Raw genomic sequence first — 7,519 nt, forward strand, 5'->3', positions numbered from 1 at the left:
GGTGGCATGGCCTGCTCAACTCAGTCCCAGCAGCTGAGTCCTTAGCCATCTTCAACAATCAGCTAAAAACACATCTCTTCCAGCTTTATTTGACCCTCTAACTCTAGCAATGTCTATTCTAATTCTATTTTATCCATTTGTTTTATATTTAATAAAAAAACATGACCCTCTAACACTTGCTTTCTCTATTCTTTTTCTATTCTATCTACTTGTTTTCTTTTTATTGTATGTACATCTATTTATAACTCGCTATCTATCTCTCTCTATTTATATCTCTATCAATCCATCTCTCTCTATATCTATATCTCTCTATCCACCTATATCTATCCATGTATCTATATCTCTCTATATCCATCCATCCATCCATCTATAATATGATATATAATATATATACACACACACACACACACACATACATACACACACTACTGTTCAAAAGTTTGGGATCAGAACGATTTTTTATGCTTTTTACAGCAGTTTCTTCTGCTCATCAGGGCTGCATTTATTTGATCAAAAATACAGGAACAATTTAATATTGTGAAATATTATTACGATGTAAAATAACGGTTTGTATTTTAATATACATTCAAATCTAATTTATTTCTGTGATGCGCAGCTGTATTTTCAGCATCATTACTCCAGTCTTCAGTGTCACATGATCTTCAGAAATCATAATAATATGCTGATTTACGTGTACTGCATTAGGCTAGCCGAGACTTGTCACAGCACTTGTGTATCATTGCTCTTTTGTTAGTTTTGATTGCTTCTATTGTCCTCATTTGTAAGTCGCTTTGGATAAAAGCATCTGCTAAATGACTAAATGTAAGGTAAATGTTAGCTGTGATTCGCCCCATTAATACTTCATAATGAACCGTTCTAATTCAGGCAGAGCCCCACTGTCTACACAAGACGGGGGAAAAGGGATGTTGGTGGGAATGCTGGTGAAAAACAAACCGAATTACAACAGCAGTCTTTTCATTGGCTGTCACTGATACAACCACCGAAACCTACTGCCTTCATCAACCACTTTGATTAGCTCTGCCAATTAACTGCGAGCAAACTCCGCCCCGCTTTCAACTGACCTGAGATTCATTTATTAACTACAGATGGAAAAGCCTTAAATACTGCAAAAAGAGATATTATCTGTGAAAATAATTATAGGTTTCTTTAATGGGGGCAAAATAACATTTTCAGCTGTGTTTACAAAACACACGTGGACAGCTGATATACGGCACTGAAGAGAAGTTGTTCCTAACTCTATGATTACAGAGCAGCGAGGGTAAAGGGGGAGGAACAGCTTGGACAGGTCGCATACATAAATCAGACCAGTTCTGTCACTTTACACACTTGCCAACTGCTCGGTTTCTCTGAGAGCTCTAGCTTGTCAGTACTTCAAAAGGCAATGCTTGATAATGTCAAACTTGCAAGAACAACAACATTATAACAAACCTTGGAAAATCAGACAGGGCTGAAAAAAACGAGACTTTCCACCAGTGCAACCAAGAACATTTTCACACATGCATGAGAAACTAGATATACATAAATCGGAAACGATAAAGAGCAGACATGCAAAGGGATTTTTTTCCCCTGCAAATGTCAATTTAGGGTTTTTGTCCAATGCTAACCATCATAAACTACTTTTAACATTAGAACAGTGCAAGCAATCAAGCAAAAAACAGCAGTGCAAAATAAAATAAAATAAAAAATCTCCTAATTTACTTGCAACAAAAATGTGTTGTAATATAAAAAAATTAAAAATAAATAGAAGTGATAGTTTTATGCAATGCTGGAATGATCTATCTCTCTCTCTCTCTCTCTCTCTCTCTCTATATATATATATATATGCACTAAATCCCAGCCTCAACCCATTCAGAAGTACCAGTACTTACATAGAAACCTATACATAGTAGCCAGAAAGAAATGCTAATTTTAAACAAAAACGTCATATGTACTTAGAGGCTTTTGCATCTGAACTCTTCATATATACTTATCATGTATTATTATTTTAAGCGTACTTACAAACAAATGTAGTGCACTGCTGTGACTCTTACCTGCCACATCTTCATACACATGAGCATCCCCAGCGTTGAATCTGGTTTGAGAGCGCAAACTGGAGTCCAGCTCCTCATCTCCACCACACACACCTGAAAAACATCATGCACAAATTAGTTTGCACTGCCGAATCGTTCCTATGAGCAGTTTCAGAGAACGTTTAAGGGAGTCATTAGGAGTCACCACCATTAATGCTAAAGTACTGCAAGTTGAACGCACACCTTGATGTTACAGCCGCTTTGTCAATGATTCATAGTCAGTTATTACTTCTCTTCAATTTTTAGCAGATGCTATCCTCACATCAACGCTAAAATGAGTGTAAGAAATCTATATTCACAGAAAAGCTCTGCAGAGACAACTGCATTAGACAACTGTCCTGTTGGTTTGCCGTGATGCATGTTCACAGCTGGTAAAAAGGTCCAAAAAGAGTAAAAAACACAACAGTTTCCAACCCAGAAGGACCATGACCATTAATAATAACAACTAACTGGCACACTAATGTTTCTGACTAACAATATCCAAAATGGTGTGAGCATGCAACTACAACAGTATCTGGACACTACATTGCACAACAAAATCTCAATTCTCACAAAATCTCACATTTGCAAACCAATGATTTTTAGTGGATGCATGAAGTCAGTTCTCCTCAAGTGCACACAAGATGCAGTTCATCACATTATCCTTGAACATGATTCACTTATGTTTGACAAGCAGAATGTTTCCAAACACTCAACATTCGCTTCATAGTCCAATAATCTTTTGCTCAAATTGTTTTTTTTTAATAAATGCAACTTGGTTTAATATTTAAATAACACTATAATAACTCCTGAGGAACTGGTTGAGGCCAGTATGTCTGGCTTGATTGCACAGGCAGCCATGATTAAGAATCCTCCTAATTAAGTTCAATTTAACATCTCTGACTTCAGACCAATTCATATTTTAACACTAAGACACATCTGTGCGTTCTACACATGTTTACGCCTGTAACTATAAACAGCAGAGAAGGGCAGCTCTCATCCCCCCAAGTTAGAGAGAGCGAGAGAGAGAGAGAGAGAGAGAGCGAGAGAGAGGGAGAGCGAGAGAGAGAGAGAGAGAGAGAGAGAGAGAGAGCTCAGTGTGTTACCCTGCTGTCCACCACAGTGATCCGAAGTATTTATGTGTGTTTCTATGTAAGTTAAAGACTGTGGTATCAAATGTTCACGTTATAATTTGTTACAGTTTAATACTTCTAAGATGTTATAATATTCCATTATATTACTGTGATGTTCATTTACTTATTATTATCGTTATTATATTATTATTATTTAATCTTTTTGTACATGTGTACTAAGCTTTGGCAATATTGTATCATTTACAGTCATGCCAATAAAGCAATTTTGAATTGAATTGAATTGAGAGACAGAGAGAGAGAGAGAAATCTTAAACAGTCGATAAATAACAGCGAGTCTATTAATTAAAGCACTGCACTGTCAGCCTCACTGGAACGCGGAACATGAAAGCCTCCGAGAAAACCAGAAGACATAGATGAGGTCGAGGTCTGAGATCCGGACTCCCAGCATGCCTTGCAGCATTGCTTTTTGTTTTAAGAGACGTATAGTGGTGCTGTTTGCCTGCAGTTATCTTGTGACGGTTATTATTACCCTTGATGGCCTTTTGACGAGGCTTTCATTAGTGAGCACAAGGTGGGAGGGAGCTGTACAAGCAAGACATACCGTTTCCATACGCTTGAACACTATACAGGGAAATGAGTACACTGGGAAGTGCACACTGTATTCAATACTAAGTGACAAATGCCCCCTTTTCACCTAAGTGGTAGATATGTACAGTAGTCAAGATTAGAAGTGGATCAAAAAAGTTCATCAAAGTTGTCGTAAGACAAGAACGCATTTAGGTTTTAGGACAACTTTGATGAAAGGGTTTGATCCACTTCAAATGTTGACTAGTGTAGTTATTCATTTAAAAAATATATATTTACGATTTTATTTAATATTTTTATTATGTTATGAATTTTATTAAAGAAAATTTTAAAAAGTTAATAAATCTATTTGATATATTAACCTGAGAGCTGCCTTTCTCTAACATTTATAGTTAAAAGCATAAAAATGCGTAGAACGCACAGATGTGTCTTAGTGTTACAATGTGTTACATTTATACTTAAAATATGAAATAATCAATTTATATCATTCATTATGTATTTCATGATTTTGTTTATATTTTATTATTTATAAAATGCATTTTATTCAATCTATTTTCTATTTTATGGTTTTATTAATTTTATATTAGGGCTGTCAGTTAAAAGCGTTAACTTAACGCGATTAAAATATTTTAACACTGGCCCCGCCCCCAGACCTGTACGTCATCTTACTTTTCATACAGTTGACTGTTGACAAATGTTATGTAGGCCAACAACTCCATAAATGCAGTTATGCTCTAAAATTCAAGATATTGGGGCACAAAATGCTCCTGTATGAGTTTTTGTCTCATATTTATATCATATGATAAGCGATATCACACGAGCAAGGAGAGTAATATCACACGAGTTCTGTTTGTCCCGAGTAGCACGAGTGCAAATGTTATTTTATACGACAGTTCAGTAAATAAGAAGTTAATATTGTGTTATATTTTAAACATAATATTGTCTGTTTTTAATCAATTTTGCCAACAAAAATATTACCTAAAGCCACAGCAGAATTGTTGCGCATCTCCGAGCAACACAGCGGTGCTTGGTTTCTGAACGAATCCCCGTTTTGAACCAATCATGTGAACCAATGATTAAATGCCCCATTCATAAAGAGAGCCGTTTACTTCATTCCTCAATTAATCAGCCGTTTGAACGAATCGAATGAATGAATGACTCAAAGACATTTACAGCCACCTGCTGGCAGTTTTAGTTTCTTTTTTTGAGTGTTATTGTATTACTTTAAATAAATAAATGGGGAAAAAACATTAAAGGGATAGTTCCCACAAAAAAATGTAAATTATGTAATTTACTCAAACCTGATTGACTTACTTTCTTTTGTGGAGCATAAAAAAAGGCATTTTGAAGACGATTGGTAACAAAGCTGTTTTGGCTACAAGTGACTTCCACTGCACGAAAAAAAACTGAGATGTTTCTCAAATGATCTTTTTTCATGTTCCATTTATGTAAGGCCGTTGTAGCCTAAACGGTTGTGTAATAAATTTTATGTAGAATCAAATAAAATATTTATTTCTAAAGCTCCAATTTGTAATGTCTATTTAATACTTTCTCATTTAACACAAAAAATAGTTTTAAATAATATTTTGCGGTTAAAAAAAGTATTTTGCGATTAATTAGCTTAATTAATCGTCGACACATCATGTAATTAATTAGATTAAAATTGTAGCCATTTGCTAAAATCATTTAAGTTCATTTTTTTCCTCATTAATGTACACACGTATGAATCTTGACCCTTATGACTGGTTTTGTGCTCCAGGGTCACATTGTATGAGCTGTAAGTTTCCCGCTGACATGTTGCAAGCTTTATTTAACATCACAACTGACGATGCTCGGAGTCAGATACAAATGCTTATATTTTGACGTCACTACAGGGAAATAACCGGATTTATTAATGAAGTCATGTAAACGCAGTTTACGCAGGTTACTGATGTGCATGTAACGGGGAAAACTGGTTATTTTTATAAGCTGATATTTGTGAGTCATCAGCTTACTGTGTGCATGTAAACGTGCTCAATGACAGAATGTTCATTTTTGGGTGAACTAACCCTTTAAACAACCTAATCCTCAGGAAGGGAAGTGCAGTGTTGTTGTGAACTGTGTGTTCTGTGGGGTGGGCCACTAGAGCGTCTCCGGGTCGGGTCTCCAGCAGAGAGCACTGACAGAACCCCACACTAGCCGTCAGGAGAGAGTCTGTCACTGCGCTGCGGTCTTCAGACAGATCCCACACACACAGCCGCATGTCCCGACCCTGACTGACGGCACAAACACATTAACACATGCACAGCAGAATAAAAACACAAGCCCACCACAGCGGCTTTTTAGACCAAGACAGACAGGGCAGTGGAAACAGTGGGAAGAAGTAAAGATAGGGCCCTATGTTTTGCACGATGCAGAAAACGCAGATGGAATCATGGAATCCACTCCTAAAAATGGAAATTGGAATGTCACAGAATTTAGCAGTTTTTTGATTAATAAACCAAAAGCAGGGCTGTACACTTATGTACAGTGTATATATGTTTTGATTATGAATCATAAATCCAGAAAAATAAAAAATATTGAAAAAATAAAAATTTCATAGCCCTATTATTGTAAAAAAAACTATACATTATTAAATTGTTAACATTTTATGAATTCAGTGGATTAGACATGCTTTTTGATTATTAAAATGGAGTCCAGAAAAAGTAAAACAGAAAACACAGAACTTATTAATTTAATTTAAAATTAAACAGATTTTATATGGCCCTAAAAATGTCGTCGTCTTTTTTTTGTTTTTTTTGTCACGTTTCATGATTTCAGTTGATAAGAAATGCTTTTTGATTTAACCATTAAAACAGAATCCAGACCAATTAATAGGGAAAAAACTTATGGAAAAAATAAAACCGATGTCTGGTGCAAAGCACTGTATTAATATACATTTTCCGTATTTGTTTTTTTTACAGTTGTTTTACCTGTATTTTGAATTTTGCATTGTGTTTTAGGGTTAACAGACATTTCTGGATAATGTCCTGGCAGAAAATTACCATCACATTTTTTTTTTTTAAACACAGTTGTAGGGCTCTATGAGCATGACAGCTTAACATTAGATCCATGCATGCATTAAAGGAGTAGTTCACTTCCAGAATGAAAATGTCCTGATGATTTACTCACCTCCATGCCATCCAAGATGTTCATGTCTTTCTTTCTTCAGTCAAAAAGAAACTAAGGTTTTTGAGGAAAACATTCCTGGATTTTTCTCCATATAGCAGACTTCAATGGTTATCAATGTGTTGTTTCAATGCAGCTTCAAAGGGCTCTACACAATCCCAGACGAGGAATAAGGGTCTTATCTAGTGAAACGATCAGACATTTTCTAAAACAAATGTTTGTTTGTTTTTAATACTTTTTAACCATAAATGCTCGTCTTGCACTAGCTCTGCGATGCTCATGCGCATCTTCACACATTACGTAATCACGTTGGAAAGGTCACGCATGACGTATCGACCCAGTGTTTACAAAGCGAACGTGCAAAGAAAGCCAAATGCTCTTTACAAAAAAGGAGAAAATTAGATTTTTCGCCCTACCCTACCTTTTTAAACCAAAGTACACAGACGAATAAGCGAGTGACTTTTCCAACGTGATTACGCAATGCGTGAAATCACACATGAGCATCGCAGAGCTAGTGCAAGATAAGCATTTGTGGTTAAAAAGTATATACATTTAGTTTTTTAGAAAATGTCCTATCGTTTTTAACTAGATTAGACCCTTATTCCTCGTCTGGGATCGTATAGA

The 7,519-nt window shown here is 35.7% G+C and overlaps 1 pseudogene; it reads right to left on the reverse strand.

Annotated features, from left to right (window-relative positions):
• The window catches only part of LOC107569734 (guanine nucleotide-binding protein subunit beta-like protein 1), a 28,623-nt pseudogene that overhangs the window by 19,783 nt on the left and 1,321 nt on the right, over window positions 1-7,519 (reverse strand).

This window comes from Sinocyclocheilus grahami, unplaced genomic scaffold (assembly GCF_001515645.1).
Source record: "Sinocyclocheilus grahami isolate Dianchi unplaced genomic scaffold, SAMN03320097.WGS_v1.1 scaffold1376.1, whole genome shotgun sequence".
NCBI classification, from domain to species: Eukaryota; Metazoa; Chordata; class Actinopteri; order Cypriniformes; family Cyprinidae; genus Sinocyclocheilus; species Sinocyclocheilus grahami.